Below are 24,615 nucleotides of genomic sequence, written 5' to 3' on the forward strand. Positions count from 1 at the left end.
GTAAAGTAAGTAGCCCCGCCCGGAATTAAAGCAAGCAGGTTATATGGATTGGGTACAACTGGATGTATACTAACAACTGCATCATTGACTGCTCTCAAGTCCTGCACAGGTCGATACTCATCTGTACCGGGCTTTTGAACAGGCAGCAATGGGGTGTTCCAGGGGGAAGTACAGAATTTTAGGATACCATACCGTATGAACTTATCCAGATAAGATTGGATGTTCTTCTTAGCCTTCTGCGGGATGTGGTATTGTCTTAGGCTTACTGGATAAACCCCAAGTTTTAGTTCAATTTTAATAGGTGGAATATTGCGGGCCAGTCCTGGTGGGTTGTTCTCTGCCCAAACTCCTGGTATGTTGAATAAGGACTCATCACTCCTAGGGTTTTGGCTAGTCAATGCTGTATAAAGTCGCCACTCTTCTTCCTTTGGTACGGATAATGTCATAATACCTGAAGGTCCATTAAACTTTAAGGATGTTGTTCCATTTGGTAGGAACGTAATCTGCGCTTGTAATTTTGATAGCATATCACGTCCCAGCAATTGGACTGGACATTCAGGCATATAAAGGAATTGATGTTTTACTACGTGGCCTCCCAATGTACAGAGTCGACTTTTAAGAACCGTTTTTTCAGCACTTCTTCCAGTTGCTCCTATTACAGTAATAGTCCTTCCAGATGGAGGAGCAACTAGATTAGTCACCACTGAATGTTCAGCACCAGTGTCGATCATGAACGCACTCCTTTTTCCCCCTATTGATACATCGACCATAGGGTCCGCTCGACCAAGGGGGATGGAGCCCGGTCGGTATCAATAGTCCTCCATGACCGTGTCAGCCAATCCTACAAAGTCCCTGCCTTCTCTATCGCGGGACCTTTGTGCTGCTGGGAAATACCTATCTTCCCTAACACTTCCTCTGTTCCCATTACTCCCTCCGGGGCCTCCTCTACCTCTCGCTCTGCCTCTAAAGTTTCCGTAACCTGCCCTGGGTTGGTCTCTCTCGTACTGCTCTCTTTGTGGACATTCGTTCCTCCAATGCCCTTCTTCATTGCAATACGCGCACTGATTCCTACTCAAAGGCTCCCTACTCCATCTACTATCGCCTCTATCTGGGCCCCGTCTATCTACGCCTGCGATCGCTACCGCTAGCATGTCTGCCTTTCTACGCATCTTACGCTCTTACTCTTTCTTACTTTCTGTTTCCCTATTCATATATACCTTATTCGCTACCTCCATTAGTTGGGTGATGGACATACCTGCAAACCCTTCTAACTTCTGTAGCTTGCGCTTAATATCTCCGTAAGCTTGGCTGACAAAGGCGGAGTTCACCATTCGGGAATTATCTGCGTCTTCCGGATTAAAGGGGGTATACAAGCGGTATGCCTCCAATAATCGGTCATAAAAGACACTGGGCGCTTCATCACTTTTCTGAATCACCTCAACTGTCTTCGACATATTAATGGCTTTCTTTCCTCCGGATTTCATGCCAGCAATTATAGCGTCTCTATAGGCTCTGAGTTGAACCATATCAGCACCATTTACATTCCAATCGGGATCGGTGTTGGGATAATGTGTTGCGGCCCATGCTGATGGATTGGCTTGGTTTAAAGTACGGGCTTTATCCTCTAGCGCTTTAATGGCCTCTTGATTAATTCTTGTTCTTTCCTCATTGTTGAACAAAGTCATTAATAACTGCTGGCAATCAGCCCATGTCGGGTTATGTGTCTGAACTATTGAGGTGAACAGATCAGTCATAGCTTGTGGTTTCTCAGTATACGAGGAATTGTGGGTCTTCCAATTTAAGAGATCGGTTGTCGTGAACGGGACATATACGAAGACTGGGTCAGCATGTGCCATTTGGCCTGCGGCATCGATATAGGCTGGCCCAGGATTCAGACGAAGAGGCATCTGATAGTGTTTTAATTGTTGGGTACCGGTCAGTTGTCGGGTCTGTATAGGGCTACGTGGAGGGGCGTCAGTTATAGGTTCCAGTCGGGGAGAAATAGGGTATGGGGATGTGGGAGCTTGGTTTTGGGAAATGGTTGTAAATAAAACACTTCGAGTCGAGCTAGAAGAAGCTTGACCGGAAGTTTGAAGTGGCGCCAAATCAGGATATTCGGATCTAATGGGGGTTGGCTCTGATTCCGGAAGGGGAGATTTAGTACGAGAGGGGGTGGATTCTGTACTGGAGGAGGAAGCGGAAGTGGATGAGGGCAATGAGGGAAGGGTTGCAGGACTTCCTGCATTTGCGTCACTTCCTCTTAACGGAAAGTAAGGGGGCGGCAAAGGGATCTCGGACTCAGGGGGCGTGTCCAAAATGGGCCTAACACCAGTCCTAGTGGACAAACAAGTCCTAGCTACCATGAGGCGACATTGCTCCTCGTGGCATGTCTGAAGCCATTTTGGCGAGTCATTTACGGCCTGTCTCCAACAATCAATATAAGGAAACTGGCCGTAAAGTTCAGGCCTACCCGATACAGCCACGTGTAAGCGCTGTACCAGAGTTGGATCCAAACTGCCACGTGGCGGCCATGTCGCAACCAAAGTAGGCCACTCCCTAGTACACAAAGTGACCAAACGTACAGGAGACATTTTAACCCCAAAATCACAGGTTTTGAATCCCTTTTTAAAATTCTTCACCATACAACCTAAGGGATCCGGAATCGTTGACTGCGACGCGCCCATACTTATCAATGGAACGTCGTTGACAACGAATACTATGCACGCGTACTATTCAACAGTCACACCCGTTTCCTCTGGCAACAGCACCACGTGGTACAGTTACCAAGTGAAACGTATACAATAACACAATAAACACTCAGGGAATTCCCGTACACACACAGCTGTTACACCAGTCACTAGATAATCAATATTATGCCCTTTGGCGAAACTATACAGTCACCCACGCTATAATTCTCTATATACGAATTACCCGTCTATAACACACCCCAGTAACATCGTCTTTTACAAATAGCGGTTACAGTACGGTTAGCATAGGTCAAAGCACAAGTTAAGGTCACAATACAATTATTAGTGGTTATGGTGTTAAACATGCAATGGACGACAATGATTAGTACTTATATACAGTGTCAGTAAATATACAGGGTTATGGTACCGTGCACTATAATACAGCAACACACTATTAACACTCTCGCTAGACGGCTGAGCTCGCGCTATCTAACAAGATATACACTTTACTAAACAATCTTTATCACATTTACAATTCCCAACTAAACTATTGGCCAGTACCTTGATGGACTACCTAAAACTATATACACCCGTTTTGGTTAGCCACACTGCCCAAGCACCACATATAGCGAGCTAGAGGACCGAATTTACACAGGCGCCTCTTAGTCGATTACTATCAAAAATCTTGTGGGTTCCAAATTTACACGCCTTCCCACTTAGCCAAGATAGGTTGAGAGCTAGCGAACCGAATTTACACAGGCGCCGCTTAGTCTCCCGGTCCCTCCGACCTAGCGAACGTAATATACACCCTAGAACGCTAGTCTAGACAAGACACCGGTGTCCGGCTAGGGCTATTTACACAGGACCCCGCCTGACTAACCAAATCAAACGGTCTGACTAAAGAGCGTTCGATTGAGCGGTGCGCCTTCGCTCCTTCCCTCCGACAGAGGGGGCAGATTCCATACACAAATAACCCCTTATGGGCCTACCGCACAATCGGTATACCCCTAGTGGGTCTGCCGTCTAAAACAGCAGTTGTCTTACCTCCTCGTTCCTGAACCTGAGTTCACACTCATCGACGGGGACACCCCAGCACTTCTCACGTAGAGGCCGATGATCTCCTGGACAACAGACCAGTGGCGCCGAGACGAAGGGAGGTCCACGCAGAAGTTCAGGGGTGCAGCCGTAGAGAACGTGGGCAAAGATAGACCGTCTCACGCCTCTGCCTCTCAGCTACCGTTGAACGATGAGCTTCCTGGCCAATGCACCAAATGATACCGGAGAAACTGACGGAAGCGAAGCACAGAGAGATGGACACAGGTTTCTTCAGGAAGGAAGAGATTCTTTATTGGATCACCGATCGGGACTCAGAGGGACTAGCGTCACCAAAATACCACAAGTTCTGAGCCCCGGACAATAGTGCAGGCTCCTTATATAGGCACATAACTCCTCCCATATTAAGCTCCACCCGCACATTCTCTTGACCAATCAATACAAGTAAGAATTAACTTCCTGCTTGACCGCATGGCTTGTCCAGTACAGTGGAGGAGGGGGAATACTACATCCTGTATTCTTGCACATGCTCCGTACACTACTGATCGTATCTTGCCTCATGCAACCAACTGATCGATACGTCAGCATATGCACGTACACATGCCACGTGGTAATCTTGGCCTACTAAATTTATTTTTACCGAGATTACACCACAATATGAGATGAGATGAAGTGATATGGGTGCCTATAGCTTCCTTTTATGCTTCACAAATAAAACATATGTTGTGAATATGTATGTGTATAAATGCTTGTGTATGGAAAAAGTGTGCCGCATGTAACTCCATTACTATACCTTATAATATTCACTCCTGTTTCTGACACCTTTTTTCACCAAAGCTCTGTGATCTAGCTAGATTGACATATGAAAAGGACAGTATATAACTGCCATGTTAAGATTTTATTTTTTCCTTTAATTTACAGCTAGTGACATATTTTATTTGAATAGGAGCAATCAAAGCGCAATTACAATTTATGGTTCTTCATTAACTTTGATCCCACTGCCTCGTGAGCAGTGGCACAACTCTGTTCAATGTGAGTTTTCTTGACTTTTGACAGAGCTTTACTTATGGTACAAATGTGTAGCTAGTAAATTGCACAAAGAGTATTTCTCTTTCATGAGCAATACAAGTGTTATGCTGGTTTTATTAAGAACTATGAATTCAACCTCTTTATTTATGAAGGAGCTGAGCTACAATACATTTGAACATTGAACAAATCTCTCCTATGACCTTTATATACTAAGTTATTTAAAAAAAACATGGTAAATATAAGAAAAATTACTACAGAGTAGAAACTGACCCTGAAGTCAAAAAAGGACTAAATGGGCGACAGATACGGGCGTTAAACCCAGAGCGATAAACAATAGAGAAAGAATCCCAAACGTTAGGATTCTTGGAAGGGAGAGCAAGAGTCCAGCTTCCAACAAACGCTAACAGAGGGTGCGCCCATATATAGGGATAAATAACTCAAGTCCCATGGTATGTAGAAATGTTATTAAAATCATAAATCTTTATTAGAAAAATTAAACATCTGACCACTCTGTATGGATACAGGGATCTCATGGTAACCACTAGATGTACCTATGCTCTCAAAGAGTATTTGCGGTTACCTGATTTTCATTTTGGTAATTTCTAACTTATATAAATTTCTCATGGTTCTTAATATCTATCACTCAGTAAACTTTGAACTTCTGTTACAGCCTATATATGGTAATGATGGATTTCTACATTAAAATAGAAACTTTTCTTTACTTAATTATTGTCATCCTTAACCAATAGGCTGATAAAGACATAACAGTGATATATTTTTTATGAATGAACTACTCCTTTAGCCATATACTGCTTTGGCTTTATGCAGAGACCGAAGGAGTACATGGGACATGCTGACATAGCGATCCCATTCTTTGGCACCTTATGAAACTATACACGTTTCTCCCCAGACGGCTTTTTTCTCTTATCGAGTAACGTTTGGCCCCTCCCCTTTCGTGACGTGGCGGTATACGATTGGCCAAATTATGTGTTGTGATGGGCGGGCCGCTACCCTTTAAAAGTCACGGCGGGCTCGGAGTAATTCACTGCTCTTGATAAAGGTGCCACATAGTGCCGAAACGCGCGTTGAGTAAGTAGCTAGACTTATTTAAACCACTATGGGTCTTTCTTTCATGGGAGTCTTGTGATATAATTTCTTGGAGATGACTACTAGTTAGCAAGAGATTTAGGGACCGGCTTGCCTGGGTACTATACGGATCAGAATTAGGCAGGAGATATCCTGCTTTTTTGTATTTCGTTTTGAATCAATCTCAATAGTGATTAGTGACTGTTTCGTTTTCCCTTTGCAACTAAGGATCTTAATTATATTTATTTAGCACTCAGATACTGTTATTTATCTAGGAGGTTAGAGAGTTACTTTTCTACTTTCCTCTTTATCTATGTACCGGAGCTGTTGATTATTATTCTGTGTAAGTGGAGATACTTGGCAGCTTAGACCTACAGTGGGGAGCTATCTACTCAAGATACTTATATTTCTTATATCTTTATTTACCCCACTGCCAGTCATTTACAGAGCAATCTTAAATAGGAAGGCCTTACTTTATATTTGAGTAGCCTGTGATTGCTTCTAGTCCTAGACCACAAGGAGGAGACTTTGCACTATTTATATATATATATATATATATATTTTTCTTTTACAATTATAATATATGCAGGTCCTTTTCCTAAACAAGTATCTTTGACTTTTGATTTTTTCTATACCATTATTTACGCTCCCAGGCAGATATATGGTCCATTTGTCCCAATTATTCACTATACTTGAGATTCACAAATAACAGACCTCATCCTAGATTTAGACAAAGTGTGTGTAGCACTATTTTATTAACATTTCTACAAACCATGGGACTTGAGTTATTTATCCCTATATATGGGCGCACCCTCTGTTAGCGTTTGTTGGAAGCTGGACTCTTGCTCTCCCTTCCAAGAATCCTAACGTTTGGGATTTATTCTCTATTATTTAAAAAAAACATACATTTTAGGAATGTTTGATATAAATCACTTAATATTTATTTTTCTCTTTGGCTTAAAATTGTAGAGTCAGTTACTCCTATTGAAGTGACAACAAATACATTGATTCAAGTTTTTGTGTTTAATAGTCCCTGTACTAGGGATGCGCATGGGCAAAAAATTCGGTTAGATTCGGAAATTTGGGTAAGTAAAAAAATTTGTCTGCATCGGCAATTCAGACCAATGGCATCCAGTTTGGTTCGGCAATTCTGAACTTCGGTAATTCTAACCCTAACCCTAACCCACTTCGGAACTTCGCCAATTTGGAAATATTGCAATTCGAACTTCGGACATTTGTAAGCACCCGAATGTCCGAAATGCACTAAATTTGTCCGAATATACATTCGGAACGAAAATGATTGCATATGTCTACCCTGTACATGTATTTTCTGAAACACATTTTATATTTGATATTCAGTATACTGCATGAGTAACAGTTATTACAGTTCGTTATTTTAAAAATTCTATTTGTGCTATATTTGTATTGGAGAGCCAATAGCGGGAAAGGTTACAATATACAACATTGCTATTTTTGTACTTGGCAGAGAACCTCGTTACTCTCCCCTTTATGTAATTAAATTTAGTATAGCTCAATTATTTACTGTGAGGAAATAAATACTGCAAACACAGAGCTCACACACATTTTTGCCTTTTAATATAAATTAATCTGACTTTAACTGCTTTATTATAAATAGGCTGAACTATTTATTTCAGATATGCTATTATTAAATATAATAGAAGATTTCCATTTTTTTTATAATCAGAGAATCAGACCACATGCCGTCTGTTTTCACAAATGTCAAAAAGGTTTTGCACCTAAATATTAAGGATTAACGAGATTAAGGATATAAGTAATAATATAATCCAATTTATTGTTTTTAATAAAAGAAGCATTAAGATAGAATGCACACAACACTGTTGTGTGGAGTTTATAGGAGTTTAGCATACACACTCTGGATTATATGTAATGCTATGGAAGAATCTCTGCTGAGTTATGATATGAGTGATGCACATGGTGCAGCTCAGTGTTCTCTTGGAGCATGATAACTTGCTACCAGTGGATTCTGGTCCACAGTGATAGGTGGGGCAGCACCCCTGAGTACCTATGATCCAGCATTTTTTGTTAAAAAAATAATAATCTAATATCTAACCACATCATTTAGATATAGACATGTTTGCTAAGTTTTATCCAACATGATTTCTCACCCATTGGATGTGCGCTGTCAGATCCTAGGCATTCTAAAAGGCAGTCCTGTTATAACTGGATACTAGTATAAATGGCTATCATAGGTTGGAGACCTCTTTAAAGTGACTGTTTCCCAAATATATATTTTTATAGGTTTATGTTGGTAAACAGGGCATGACCTCTCATTGGGTCAGGGATTGAGCACATGTAGTTAAAGGGAAACTCCAGTGCCAGGAAAACGATCCGTTTTCCTGGCACTGGAGGGTCCCTCTCCCTCCCACCCCCCAATCCCCAGTTGCTGAAGGGGTGAAAACCCCTTCAGTGACTTACCAGGGGCAGCGACAGGTCCCACGTCGCTGCTTCCTCCTCCCCCGCCGCTCCTCCTTCTACTTACGTCGGCCGGTGGGCGAGACTGATCTCGCCCGCCGGCCGAGGAGACCTAATGCGCATGCGCGGCAATGCCGCGCATGCGCATTAGCGCACCCCATAGGAAAGCATTGAAAATGAATTTCAATGCTTCCCTATGGGGAATAGAGCGACGCTGGAGGTCCTCACACAGCGTGAGGACGTCCAGCGACGCTCTAGCACAGAAAACCTGTGCTATGAAGCAGGAAGTCCCTCTAGTGGCTGTCTAATAGACAGCCACTAAGGGAGGACTTAACCCTGCAAGGTAATTATTGCAGTTTAAAAAAAAACTGCAATAATTACACTTGCAGGGTTAAGGGTAGTGGGAGTTGGCACCCAGACCACTCCAATGAGCCGAAGTGGTCTGGGTGCCTGGAGTGTCCCTTTAAGTAGGCAAAGCCCAGCAAGTCCGAGTTTTCATTGTCAAATTCTGGGGGGTGAGTGAAGCAATTAGGGAACCTACAAATGCACAAGATCTGTCATACCATTTTGTCGCGACTCATCTCTCATTCTTCATTGTCTTCATACCATATAGCAGGACAGTAGCCTTGGTGGAGCGTGACTACAGTAACCACTGGCAGGACACATGCTGAATTGTATAATATATGATTAATTAATATATTTTAATTTTTACAACCTACTGTTACTGCACATACTTTCTTTTTTAAGTTTTTCTTGACATTAGATATATTAAAACATGTATTATCATTTATTATATTGTGGCTATAAAAGGGACATTATAGTTACCAGAACAACTATAGCTTAACGTGGTGGTTCTGGTGTCTACTGCCCATTCCTGCAGACTTTCTAATGTAAATATTGCCCTTTCAGAGGAAAGGTAGTGTTTACATTACTGTCAGTCATTCAGACAGCCACTAGAGGTGCTTTGTGGGTCAGTGCTGCACAATGTGCAGCATTGACATTTTGCATCTCCACACTCTGCATGGAGGCACTGAACATTCCTCATAGAGATGCATTGATTCAACACATCTCTATGAGGAGATGCTGATTACTGCAGTGCGGCATTTTGCCTTCCATGCATAACAGCTTACCCAAGGTTGCATATGGGAAAGCATTGGATTGGCTGACATTGTAAATTTTGATTATCTAAACCAAGGAGGTAGAGCCAACTGCAGCGGACCCAGGGTACAGAACCAGCCACGTTGGACCCACTGGAATAAAATAAAGGTACGTTTATTAACTTTCTAAACTGTGCCAATGAAGGTTGTGGTCCTTCACTGTGTTTTTAACACTATAGTGACAGGAATACATGCTTATATTCCTAAAAATTCTGCTGAGTTTCTTTAAAGGTTACTTTACATTTTTCAGTATAAATAGATTGTGTACTTTTCATGTCAAATTACCTAGCATAAATTATGAATCTCAGTTGGACACCCACACAGTAAATAACATTTGTGTGAGAAATGTGCCAAGTTCAATTAGGAGTCAGAAGGAAGCATGCTAAAAAAAATCCAAGCTTTATCAAAATGTATTACTTAAAAATTAGGCTATGCAAACTCATTCACAGTACAATTCTCTAATTATCTATTTATATCCCACACCTCTCCCTTCTGTTAGTCCTTGCACTGGCTTCTTATAAATCATAGGGCTCAATTAAAAATTCTGGCTCTTGCTTACAAATTTGTAAATAACACTGTTGCTACCTCTACTCACTAATACAAATGTATGACCCGTCCAGGCACCTAAACTCAGCTGAAGACATGCGTCTATCATCTATACTCGCACCTCTGACTCTCATACTCAAGAAACATAGAAACATATAAATATAGAATGTGATGGCAGATAAGAGCCATTCGGCCCATCTAGTCTGCCCAATTTTCTAAAAACTTTCATTAGTCCCTGGCCTTATCTTACAGTTAGGATCCCACGCATGCTTAAACTCCTTTACTCTGTTAACCTCTACCACTTCAGCTGAAAGGCTATTCCATGCATCCACCACCCTCTCAGTAAAGTAATACTTCCTGATATTTTTAAACCTTTACCCCTCTAAGTTAAGACTATGTCATCTTGTTGTGGTAGATTTCTTCTTTTAAATATAGCCTCCTCCTTTACTGTGTTTATTCCCTTTATGTATTTAAATGTTACTATCATATCCCCCCTGTCTCGTCTTTCCTCCAAGCTACACATGTTTAGATCCTTTAACCTTTCCTGGTAAGTTTTATCCTGCAATCCATGAACCAGTTTAGTAGCCCTTCTCTGAACTCCCTCTAAAGTATCAATATCCTACTGGAGATACGGTCTCCAGTACTGCGTACAATAATCCAAGTGAGGTCTCACCAGTGTTCTGTACAATGGCATGAGCACTTCCCTCTTTCCACTGCTAATACCTCTCCCCATACAACCAAACATTTTGCTAGCATTTCCTGTTGCTCTATTACATTGTCTACCTACCTTTAAGTCATCAGAAACAAAACATCCCTTTCCGCAGATGTTGGGGTTAGGACTCTCAAATATTCTTTACTCTGCCCTTGGGTTTTTACTTCCAAAATGCATTATCTTGCACTTATCCACATTAAATGTCAGTTGCCACAACTCTGACCATTTTTCTAGTTTACCTAAATCATTTGGCATTTGACTTAACCCTCCAGGAACATCAAGCCTGTTACATATCTTAGTATCATCAGCTTAGTACCATCAAGACCTTCTGCAATATCACTAATAAAAATATTAAAGAGAAAGGGTTCAAGTACAGATCCCTGAGGTACCCCTGATGTAGATTAATTTAGAAATAAACAAATATGTTTAAATGTCTATCTGTTCCTGTCCAAATCTGAGATGATTAAATTGCGTATACGCAGAAGTAAGCTCACACTGACACATGGAGTTCAGGTTAAAAGCACTTCAGAAAATTTAATGCAATCTGGGTGGAAAACAGTTATGCAGATCTTTTTAAAGGCAAAATGACATCATCATTGAATATCAGATAATAACAAATAAACATCATTAATTGGATTAAACGTTATGTGACTATATCAGTGTCCACCCATCAATATTATTAATTGGATCAAAAACTAAGTGGTTAGCTTCGTGTCCACCCACCAAGAGGTGGTATTATTTTGGACACGGGTGGGGACAAGGGGGTCTTGAGCGTCATTTTACACGGTCGGTGATCTCAGGCCTCGTGGCCAGGTGCAAGGTCTCTTATGAATAGAACATTTCATTACTACTGTGTTCTCATGGCCTTCAAATTATACTATGTTGCAAGTTAAGGGAAAGTCAGCAATTCCTGTGTTAATCATGTCTTTATGGAAAAATACAGTCTTTGTCTATTGTGTTAGATGTGCTGAGCAATTCTGTCATGTAATGTAGTTTTCATATGGAGAAGTCAGGTTATGAGGACAAAATGGAGGATTTGTCACAGTGTGCAGTTAAAATGGAGTTAGTACAATAATTCAATACAAGTTCAATAAAGATTTTTCAATAATTCTACATCAGTCCCCCCTATGAAATGTTAATATTCTAAGAGATAAACTTTATTAGTTAGTTTCAGAAGACAGGTTAGCCCAAAGGCACAAAACCCTATGAAGTAACGGTTCTTAAAGTCTTCTTAGTTCTTCAGAGGGACATCATAAATAGACAAGCTTACATTACCATATGGACCTGTGTTATCTGGAATATAGGCACAACAAGTCATGGTGACAGGTAAACGTTGTTGGTTGCAATAGATATAATAAATGCAAATCAAAATATTATTATTATTATTAGCAGTGACGGTTGGGAAAATGGACTCAAACTTTCCCTTTACTGCAAAATCTGGTACCCCCCTTGGCTCACCTATGGCATCAATATATATATATATATATATCAAACTTTCCCTTTAGAGGGGTGCTCCTTTTTATGTTCTGAAGCATGAATGTGGTGTGTCAAGAGTACTTTGTCATGTATTATGTGTATTGACATAATAACCTTGGCTAGGGTGTAGTATTAAACCTGTCCCACGCTACATCAGCGTAGGTGGACTCGGATCATTTAGTCAATATTAATATCACCACAAACTCAGGATGGGCAAATAATCCTGAGGAAGCTTGGCGTTTGGATCTCTTTAGCTTCATGAGGTCTCCTTTTGGGGTCCTCGGCTTTCCATCGATAGCAAGTGGTCAGGCATTATTATGGCCATCAAACACCTACTTGTTGGTATCTTTTTTTCTTTAGAGTCAAAAGTGTGTCAAAATCAACAAATGTTACTTCTCATGTTGCAGAGAGAGAGAGAGTCTTGAATCTGGAACAATGAATCCACTGAGTGATCTCTGCAACTTTCACAATGCACTATTGGGTATATGGTCTTGGTTGTCACATTGATGACCGGCTAGGCTTCTGGCCATCCTGACAAAATGTCTATTATAACTAGTGCATATTTGACCCAGTAGCTCTTTGTCACCTGGATTCTTGAAAGGGATATTGAGAGTTAGCTAGGTGCTTAGGATTCTCCTCCTCTTCTGCCTGAGCTGTCCTTGGCACAAATAACACAGGATCGGCAGTGACTGGTGATTAGAGGAGTAATTCTAGGTGCTTTAGAGTATTTAGAGATCAAAGAGTTCATGAGGGTCTTGGATAGGTATAAAGTTCCATGGGCTCACTGCCCAGTACATGTTTTTGGGTAAACAGAGCTTGAGAATGTTGGAGTACAGCCCGTCTTCAAGGGTTGCCCCTTTCTGTTTTTCCAGCTTTGTATTTCTTCAGGGTCAGCAGCTGCTTTGTCATTCTTTTAGAAGCTTGAGATCTGTAGGTAGGATCTACATGGTGAGTATAGAAGTTTCTTTAGCGGACACCATTCTGTCCACTTCCCTTGGTGCACTTGTGGCTTGGTTGGCAGCTTTTAGTCAGCTGAGTGGTGCTTCTTATCTTCCAGATTGATCCAAAATAATGTGCTGCACCCAGGGCATGTCTTGAGTCAGTGTAGGTATTGGCATGTCTTCCTTTAGGCATTTTGTATGCCACTGAGAAGGCTGTCAGTTCAGCGTCTTGAGCAGATGTGAGTGAGGAAAGTGAAGATGCTTGACGTACCTGATCTTCTGTAGCAACAGCAAATCCAGTATGGTACCTTTCCTCTTTATCCGCAAACAGAGTGGAGTCAGGATCTGGTAAAGCTACTGCATGCTCTGTTGAAAGGTGTCTTGTTTCTTCTTTCATCTGTTCAAAGCAACCATGAGGAGCAGTAGAAGAGGTTTCCTCACCTATTTCTGTGTGAGATTGGGGGGTATTTGTCTTTCTATTTACAGTTCTCTTGCTGACCCCCCCTCTGTAGAGAGTTGCAAATTGATTGTTAGTGTTTCATGTGTTCCTTTCATGAGATTTCTGGGGCCTTAATGAAGAAAAAACATGAGGGATGAAGAAAAAACATGAGGGACAGCCACCTCCCTTACAGGTGTCTTACTTCCATGGGAATCTGGGTCAGGACCGCACTATTTCCTTGAGAGTGCCCAAAACAGTTCTTTCATGTCTGAATAATTTTTCGTTAGTGTGGTATTCCCCCCTGGGAAGTGGCGGAAGAGTGGCCAGAGCAACTTTCCTTCAAAATGTAATGTTGTCAGGTAGAGGCAGAGTTGTCTATGGGTGGAGGAAATTGGTAAGGAATAAGAAGGGAGGAAGCATATAAAGGATATAGATATGGTGGTGGGGAGATGGAAGAATGAGTAGCGGATAGAGTGAGAGGGAAGAAGGTGGAGTAGGAGGAGGAGAAGGAGGAATAGAGGAGAAGTAGGAGGAGAGAGGAGAAGGTGGAGTGGAAGGAGAAAGTGGAGTAGAGGGAGGAGTAGGAGGAGGAGTAGAGGGGAAGTAGGAGGAGAGAGGAGAAGGTGGAGTAGAGGGAGGAGTAGGAGGAGAAAGTGGAGTAGAGGGAGGAGTAGGAAGAAGAAGGAGGAGTAAGAGCAGGAAGAAGGAGTAGGAGGAGGAGAAGGTGGAGTAGAGGGAGGAGTAGGAGGAGGAGTAGAGGAGAAGTAGGAGGAGAGAGGAGAAGGTGGAGTAGAGGGAGGAGTAGGAGGAGGAGAAGAGGAGAAGTAGGAGGAGAGAGGAGAAGGTGGAGTAGAGGGAGGGGTAGTAGGAGAAAGTGGGGGACTGCAGATGAAGGGGAGGGATCGGTGGGAGGAATAAGCGGGGGTGGGCAGGTAAGGGAGCAGACAGGTGATGTAGCAATGGAGGATACATCAGAAATCAAGACTAGGTAGAAATGCAATGGAGGCTGCAAATAGCCCATGTACAACAACTATTAACTGGCCCTATGCTTTCCCTAGAGAAAAATAATAAAAGGCTAACATGCTCATCTTGTCTCCACAAGCCTCGAACGTTTCACTCCCATGGGTGGCCCATGATGGCTTGCCCACCACTTCTCCACACGGGGTCTTGTGCCCGCGGAGACAGACGCTATCCCTGACTCTCGTTCTTAATTTAATAATTTATATCTAACATCTCAAAATGTAATTCCTACTTATATCACAAATATACATTATCACAATTTTTATGTCTCGCAAATGGGATAAAATTTATTCTACTCTTCACTGATAATGTATCTTTAAAACATACGAACTAGACAAATAACATTGTCTTCTGGAAAATAAATGGAAAAGATAATGGAGATTTTGTTAAGCTTATAAATGGCTATACATTAATTCACATTTCTTGTTCTCCAGTTTCTGGCTGTTGATGACAATGTACATTGTAATAGAGCAGCAGGGAATGCTAGCAGAATGCTTGGTTGCATAGGGAGAGGTATTAGCAGTGGGAAGAGGGAAATGCTCATGCCATTGTACAGAACACTGGTGAGACCTCACTTAGAATACTGGATACAGTACTGGAGACCATATCTTCAGAAGGATATGGATACCTTAGAGAGAGTTCAAAGAAGGGCTACTAAACTGGTTCATGGATTGCAGGGTAAAATTCACCAGGAAAGGTTAAAGGACCTTGACAGGTATAGCTTGGTGAAAAGATGATAAAAGCATTTTAAATACATAAAGGGAAACAACACAGTAAAAGTGGAGACTATATTTAAAAGAAGGAAAACTACCATAACAAGAGGACATAGTCTCAAAAATAGAGGGACAAAGGTTTAAAAATGATATCAGGAAGCATTACATTACTGAGAGGGTAGTGGATACATGGAATAGCCTACCAACTGTAGTGGTAGAGGTTAACTCAGTAGAAGTGTTTAAGCATGCGTGGGATAGGCATAAGGCTAAGCACTTGCTACTAGTAACAGATCTTAGAATTAATACACTATAATGCCCAAAGTCTCAATTCCTATGCATATGCAATAATAAAATATCTGGGCTTACAACAAAAATTATGTTAGTCAGTCTTTTAATCTGGAGGCAAACATTATCCAGTAAAAAAAAAAAAAAAAAAAAAAAAGATTGGAACACACTCCCACCTTATTCATTTGTTAATAGTTATGCTTAGAATGTTAACTGGTTCCTTTTCAATTAAATCAAAACATTTTGAAACCAATCCCTAATTGTATTACCATTTGTTCAAGAAATCTTTGTTTATTAGAACTTTCTTTTAGTAAATGTTCTTTAAGATAACCCCTCTTCCATCATGTTATCAATTTTTTTTTTTTATACAAAGTTAAAACACACTTGTTCACAGACACTTTCCTGATATAGGGAAATTAATAGTAGGATTCACGATATATATATGGGCGGATATGACCTCACTAAGGGCAGAGTGAGGGCAGGAGCCAGGACTGACGTGTCTCTTTAAGGACAACCTTCTTTTGTTCTACCGGCCATTTTCTTTTAGGGCATTTCAGCTGACGAATGAAAGCATTATACATTTAACAGCCCGTGAAGCTTTGAAATAACATGGTGCAAAAAATAAACTCACGGGATTCAAACAATTACCAATTCACTTTTCCTCTTCACAATCTAACGTAACAACTTTGCATATTCCCTCTATCCACATTGCATAGTATTGCAACAAATCACACTTGCCTTTACATTTTTAATTCGTCCAAATAATTCTCTATTCCTGCATCAGATTCACTTTCCTAACCTTCGTAATAAACACTGAGCTACATCCCCGACTCCTTATCTTATACAACAGTCTTGGAGAAAATACTTTGCACCGCGAAAGGAAATACAGCCTCAGAAAGGTGGAATGTAATCTTGTGAGCTAGTCTCCCACACGATCCTATCAACTTCAATTGAAATAACAAAATACACAATTAGAATATTTTCTAGCAAAAAATTCCATTGCTACGGAACACAAATCTGAATCGCACTGAGTCCCAAACACGCCCCCCCTCCTCCTCCCTCCCCTGTCTCACAGAAGGCAAAAAGGGAGGGGTAGGAGAGGGGGGACTGCAAGCATGACATTTTAACCATGTCAGTGCTGGAAAGACAGTTACGTTACAATTATTGCAAAAGCAAATAGACACAAAAAAAACACAACATTTAGACAATACACCTAGGGTACCCATACTTATAGCAATAATTGAAATAATCCCTGATCCAGTCAGGTCAATCACAATATAGTAATACTCTCAGTGGAACTCAATACAAAACCCCCACCCTCTACCAGGGTAATGGCTAACACAAAATACAAAAACAATTATTATAATATACATATATTCTTAACCCTTTGTGATCTAGTTCTTCCTCAGCCCAACCTTCCTGCTGAATTATAGCTGCAATCTACCACATGAAGGCACAGCAATTTTACACACTTTAGCAATCTTTTCAACTAGATCACACGCGCTAGCCAGCCCTTATTGGGCTTTCTTAACCCCATTCCATTCCCCTCCTATACAGGCATCCCAGATATAGGGGAAAGAAGATTAAACAGATTATCTACAATGGTCAGCTGCCACTCAGAAAGGGTGGGTCCCTCCAAGTGCATCTTCCCAAAACGCAGACTAGTCACTAATTCCGTGTACCCGAGGTGGTAGCCACGGATTGGAGTGGGGTGAGAAGTGTGTGACCAATCACTTCTCTCACAAGAGAAATAGTAGAGGATAGTGTAATAGTATAGGAAGTGTAGAAAAGATGAAAGGTAAGGAAAATCCTTAGAGACAGACACAGGAGTTCATGAGACTCCTAATTAAACAAACAAGGCAACAATACAATTGAAATACAGTGCATGCATCACAGTTCAAATGAAATCAACAGTAATCCCTTTCCTTTACTCGTGTGCTTACTCCAAAGTCACCTCCCTCAACCTCGTAGTGTCCCCGCTCGGAGAACGACTTTCGTAAGTCTCACTACCAGCGGCCACGGAAAACAACTGACACCGGTCCGAGTTCCGTCAGCCTCCCTCTGCACAGTAGCTCACAAGAATGTGGCCACCTCTATCCTCACTCCCGTAGTGCCCCTATAAAACCCACTTATAAGTCTCACTACCACGTGATGCGAAAAACAAGCAATGCCTACTTGAATTCCCCCAGGAAACAGAGTCCCCTGCCACAAGACTAAGCCCCCCTCACAAATAAACAGAAAACTGGAATTCCACCAGCCCCAGCGCTCAGGGTTGTGGTTACCAAAGAAAACCGGAATCCCCCCAGCCGGAGCTGCGGGTTACCAAAACCGGAATCCCCTCAGCCGAAGCTGTGGGTTACCAAAACCGGAATCCCCCCAGCCGAAGCTGTGGGTTACCAAAACCGGACTCCCCCCAGCCGAAGCTGTGGGTTACCAAAACCGGACTCCCCCCAGCCGAAGCTGTGGGTTACCAAAACCGGACTCCCCCCAGCCGAAGCTGTGGGTTACCAAAACCGGACTCCCCCCAGCCGAAGCTGTGGGTTACCAAAACCGGACTCCCCCCAGCCGAAGCTGTGGGTTACCAAAACCGGACTCCCCCCAGCCGAAGCTGTGGGTTACCAAAACCGGACTCCCCCCAGCCGAAGCTGTGGGTTACCAAAACCGGACTCCCCCCAGCCGAAGCTGTGGGTTACCAAAACCGGACTCCCCCCAGCCGAAGCTGTGGGTTACCAAGAAGCTAGCTAGGCTGTAAAACAGGCAACAGAAGACCCAGGCAAGTCCCCTCAGGTCCACCCCCCTTTATCCCAAAAAGGGGAAAACAAGCAAGACAGAGAACCCCAGGCAAATCCCCTGCAGGTCCACCCCCCTTTATCTCAAAATGGGGAAACAGGCAAACAATTCAAACACACCCAGGCAACAGATAGACTAAAATGCAGGTAAACAAGTGAGTAACGAGACACCGGGCAAGATATTACCTGTCTTTGATGTCCTCCCGGGAAGCAGTCACAGACACGTGGACGGGTCAATCAAAGGGGCCGGAACATACCGGTGGCTCTGCAGAAGTCTCTACCGTGTACCTGGAGGTGATCAGTCTCCTTTCCTACCCCCAGGATTCCCCCGTCCAACAGCATCTTCCTTAGGACGGCTCACCGGCCAGAGGCCATAGCCCGATGCCCCACGCTTCTGGGCGCCAAATTGATGTAGATTAATTTAGAAATAAACAAATATGTTTAAATGTCTATCTGTTCCTGTCCAAATCTGAGATGATTAAATTGCGTATACGCAGAAGTAAGCTCACACTGACACATGGAGTTCAGGTTAAAAGCACTTCAGAAAATTTAATGCAATCTGGGTGGAAAACAGTTATGCAGATCTTTTTAAAGGCAAAATGACATCATCATTGAATATCAGATAATAACAAATAAACATCATTAATTGGATTAAACGTTATGTGACTATATCAGTGTCCACCCATCAATATTATTAATTGGATCAAAAACTAAGTGGTTAGCTTCGTGTCCACCCACCAAGAGGTGGTATTATTTTGGACACGGGTGGGGACAAGGGGGTCTTGAGCGTCATTTTACACGGTCGGTGATCTCAGGCCTCGTGGCCAGGTGCAAGGTCTCTTATGAATAGAACATTTCATTACTACTGTGTTCTCATGGCCTTCAAATTATACTATGTTGCAAGTTAAGGGAAAGTCAGCAATTCCTGTGTTAATCATGTCTTTATGGAAAAATACAGTCTTTGTCTATTGTGTTAGATGTGCTGAGCAATTCTGTCATGTAATGTAGTTTTCATATGGAGAAGTCAGGTTATGAGGACAAAATGGAGGATTTGTCACAGTGTGCAGTTAAAATGGAGTTAGTACAATAATTCAATACAAGTTCAATAAAGATTTTTCAATAATTCTACATCACCCCTACTGGTGACAGCCCATGCTTTGAATATACTCCATTGACTACAACCCTCTGTTACCTGTCACTCAGCCACTGCCTTACCCATTCAACAATATTGGAATCCAAACTTAGAGATTGCAGTTTATTGATAAGCCTTCTATGTGCAACAGTGTCAAAAGCCTTACTGAAATCTAGGTAAGTAAGGTCTACTACACCACCCTGATCTATTATTTTAGTTAATCAAAAAAATCAATAAGATTAGTTTGGCATGATCTCCCTGAAGTAAACCCATGTTGTCTCTGATCTTAAAATCCATGTGATTATAGATATTTAACAATCCTATCCTTTAACATGGTTTCCATTACTTTCCCCACTACTGAAGTAAGGCTTACTGGCCTATAGTTGCCTGACTCCTCCCTACTACCTTTCTTGTGAATGGGCACAACATTCGTTAGCTTCCAATCTTCTGGGACTACTCCTGTTGACAATGATTGGTTAAACAAATCTGTTAATGGTTTTGCTAGTACACCACTAAGCTCTTTTAATAACTTTGGGTGTATTCCACCAGGTCCCTTATTTGTCTTTACTATTGACAGTTGAAATAGAACCTCTTCCTCTGAAAGCTCACATGTTACAAATGACCCATTTGTCCGTATTCCTAACTGAGGCCCCTTTCCTTCCTTTTCATCCGTAAATACTGCACAAAACTATTCATTGAGGCAGTCAGCTAGACCTTTATCCTCGTCTACATACCTCCCTTCTTTTGTTTTTAATCTAACTAATCCTTGTTTTACTTTCCTTTTCTCATTTATGTATCTAAAAAATGTTTTGTCCCCTTTTTTTTTACTGACTGTGCTATTTTCTCTTCTGTGTGTGATTTGGAAGCTCTTATAACTTGCTTAGCCTCTTTCTGCCTAATCTTATAGGTCATTCTGTCTTCCTCACTCTGTTTTTTTTTTATAATTACTAAATGCTAACTTTTTGTTTTTTACTATTTTGGCCACATCTGCGGAGTACCACAGTGGTTTCTTGATTGTTTTGCTTTTACTGACAAGCCTAATGCAATTTTCTGTTGCCTTCAGCAGTGCAGCTTTTAAATAATTCCATTTCTCGTGGACTCCATTTAAATTGCTCTAGTCTGATAATGACTACACATATTCTAATTTTAGAAAAGTCTGTTTTTCTAAAGTCTAAAACTTTTGTTTTAGTGTGGTGTGACTATTTTGGTTTTCCAATTCACATCAGGAAGATTAACCCCTTAAGACCGGCGGACGTATATTTACGTCCTTTTAAAAGCGGCTCTAAACGCCGCAGGACGTAAATATACGCCCGCCGTTTTTTTTTTTTTTTAACTTACCCGGTCGCCGGTGGTCCCCTGACGGCGATCGCGGTTGGGGGGACTCCCAGGGAGCCCCCCGCGGCAGATCTGCCTCCTCCGGTCCCTCCCGGTCATGTGAGAGTGAGGTCCTTGCGAGGACCTCACAATCACATGGCCGGTATAGCTGGCTCAGGCATTGCCAGCAGGGGGACCAACTGTAATGACAGTTGGTCCCCCTGCTGGCTGAAAATAAAATAAAATAAAGTTAAAAGTGTAAAAAAAAAAATATATATATATACTTAGATCATATATATATTATATATATATGATCTAAGTATATATATACACATATACACATACACCGTCTAGGTGTATTTTAATATTAATATATATAATTATATATATATATATTAATATCAAATTACACGTAGACTGATACTGATTAAATATATATATAATTATTGTTATATATATATATTTATAAATAATATAAAAAAAATAAATATGTAAATACGTAAAAAAATTAAATAAAAAAAATAATTAAAAATAAATTAAAAAATATATAGATGTGTTTTATTTCGTTCTAACTGTATTGTGATATTAATATATATATATTTATATCAAAATACACGTAGAACGAAATAATATATATATATCTATATGCATAAATATATACGTATATATCACTATATATATACCTATATATAAATAAAAATATTTAAAAAAAAATATATATATATAAGTATATATACACATATGTATATATATATATATATATACAGATGAAAAGAGTGCACTCGAAAGGTCTTCTTAAAGATATAAACAATTTATTGTGCCAAACTTCAAAGACATACAAGTCGACGTTTCAGTCCTCGTGGGACTTTTTTCAAGACAATGAAAGGCGGAAAAAAAGTGATTTAAATATACCTTACAGGTGATTTGATTGGAGAGTAGGTTGAGGCAGCACCGAGGCAAGCACAAGACCGGTACATTGAGTGCGGGATATTTGCAGTTTATATATATATATATATATATATATATATACACACACACATATTAATTCTACACATATATTTATGTAATAATTTTACATAATTAGGTATCCTAATTAATTACAATTAGCGGGACCTGCCTGACAACCCATGCCGAAAGTATAAGGAATTTAATTTGCTAGCACTATATTTAACCCTATAACTTTCCAAGACACCATAAAACCTGTACATGGGGGGGTACTGTTTTACTCGGGAGACTTCGCTGAACACAAATATTAGTGTTTCAAAACAGTAAAATGTATTACAACGATGATATCGCCAGTAAAAGTGGTTTTTTGCATTTTTCACGCACAAACAGCACTTACACGGACGATATTACTGCTGCAATACTTTTTACTGTTTTGAAACACAAATATTTGTGTTCAGCGAAGTCTCCCGAGTACAACAGTACCCCTCATGTACAGGTTTTATGGTGTTTTCAAAAATTACAGCGTCAAATATAAGGCTTGTGTTTCATTTTTTTCACATTAAAATTTGCCAGATTGCTTACGTTGCCTTTATGACCCTATGGTAGCCCAAGAATGAAAATTACCCCTATGATGGAATACTATTTGCAATAGTAGACAACCCAAGGTATTGCAAATGGGGTATGTCCAGTCTTTTTTAGTAGCCACTTAGTCACAAACACTGGCCAAAATTGGCGTTTTTTGCATTTTTCACACACAAACAAATACTAACGCTAACTTTGGCCAGTGTTTGTGACCAAATGGCTACTAAAAAAGACTGGACATACCCCATTTACCCAATACCTTGGGTCGTCTACTATTGCAAATGGTATGCCATTATGGGTGTAAATTTATTTCCTGGGCTACTATACAGTCTCAAAGGCAACGTAACCAATCTGACAAATTTCAATTTCAAATGTAACACGCTATATTTGACCCTGTAACTTCCCAAAACACCATAAAACCTGTACATAGGGGGTACTGTTTTACACGTGAGACTTTGCTGAATACAAATATGTGTATTTTATTGCAGTAAAAGCAAACAGTATTATGACATTGACAGTTAAAATGTCATGTAGAACTAAAAAAATCAAAAAAAATCTTATTTTCTCCCATGTTTTTCATATTAAATTATGTTTCATAGCTAAATATTTGATATTAAATGAAAGTCCTGTTTCCCCTGAATAAAATGATATATAATAAGGGGGGGGGTGCATTTAATATGAAAGAGGTGAATTACGGTTTGACAGACATAGCTGCGGTGTTAAGGGGTTAAAGTCACCCACGATGATAACTTCCCCCTTTATTGTCATTTTAGCTATTTCCTCAACTAGTAGATTATCTCACTCTTCTATTTGTCCTGGGGGCCTATAAATCACACCTATATGAGTTACTGTGTGATTACCAAATTCTAACGTAACCCAAATGGACTCTATGTTTGCCTCACTAACTTTTATTAGGCTAGATTTTATGCTATCCTTCACATACCGGGCCAACCTTCCACCTTTCTTGCATTCCCTGTCTTTTCTATATAGTGTACCCTGGTATTGCTATGTCCCAGTCATTTTTCTCATTATACCATGTCACAGTAACAGCGACTAAATCTACTTTAGCAGTTGCCATTATTGCCACAAGTTCATGGATCTTATTCCCTAAACTGCGAGCATTTGTAGACATGGCTCTAAGCTTATCATTTTTTAACACACTTGCTACAGGCACCTTCTGTCCTTGTTTTGGGGGGCAATTGGATTGATGTTTTATCACCCTTTTGCCCCCTCCTCCTAGTTTAAATACATACTAGCAACAACTCTGAACTGCTCACTGAGAACATTTGTTCCCTGTTGAGAAAGATGCAAACCATATTTTTTTGCATGTTTATTTCAATTCCAAACAGAGCTACCATGAGAAATGAAGCCAAATCCTTGCTCCCGACACCATTCACCAAGCCACAAGTTAAAATCCCTAATATGCATCCGCCTGTCGTTCTGAGTGTTATGCACAGGCAGAACTTCAGAGAATGGCAGTGTGGAAGCAACCTGCCGTATATCATTGGCAAAAACACAAAAAACTTCCTTTACCTCTGAAACTTCATTACAAGCCAAGTCACTTGTCCCTAGATGGACAAGTACACCCCATTCCCCTTCCTGCTTTGGTCGCTTAACAATATTATAAATACGTCTCCTGTCTCTGTGAGCAGTAGCTCCGGGAAGACATTTCACAAGACCACTATTGTCCAGCCCCCCACCTCTTATGATAGAATCCCCCAACAACAACTGCTTTCTATTAGGCCTCACCATAGTCTCCAAGCCTGTCTCGATAATACTGATACCGGAGAAACTGACGGAAGCCAAGCACAGAGAGATGGGCACAGGTTTCTTCAGGAAGGAAGAGATTCTTTATTCGGTTCACCGATCGGGACTCAGAGGGACTAATGTAACACAAAAAAACAGCAAACTCTGACTCCTGATCATACAGTGTAGGTCCCTTATATAGGCATGTAGCTCCTCCCATAATCAGTTCAACCGAATAGAGACTAAAATCCTGTTTGACCACATGGCTTGCCCAGCACAATGGAGGAGGGGAAATACTCGTATATCCTGTATTCCTACTTATGCTCCTTACACTACTGATTGTATCTTAGCTACGTGTAACTGACTTAACTGGTACATCAACATATGCAAATGCACATACCATGTGGCAATCTTGTCCTAGTAAATTTGTTTTTACTGAGATTCCACCACATTCCCCCCTTTGATGCTTCTGATATTTCACAATTCCAGATGCATCACTTAACCATAGT

The sequence above is a fragment of the Pelobates fuscus genome, chromosome 6 (genome assembly GCF_036172605.1).
Source record: "Pelobates fuscus isolate aPelFus1 chromosome 6, aPelFus1.pri, whole genome shotgun sequence".
NCBI lineage: Eukaryota > Metazoa > Chordata > Amphibia > Anura > Pelobatidae > Pelobates > Pelobates fuscus.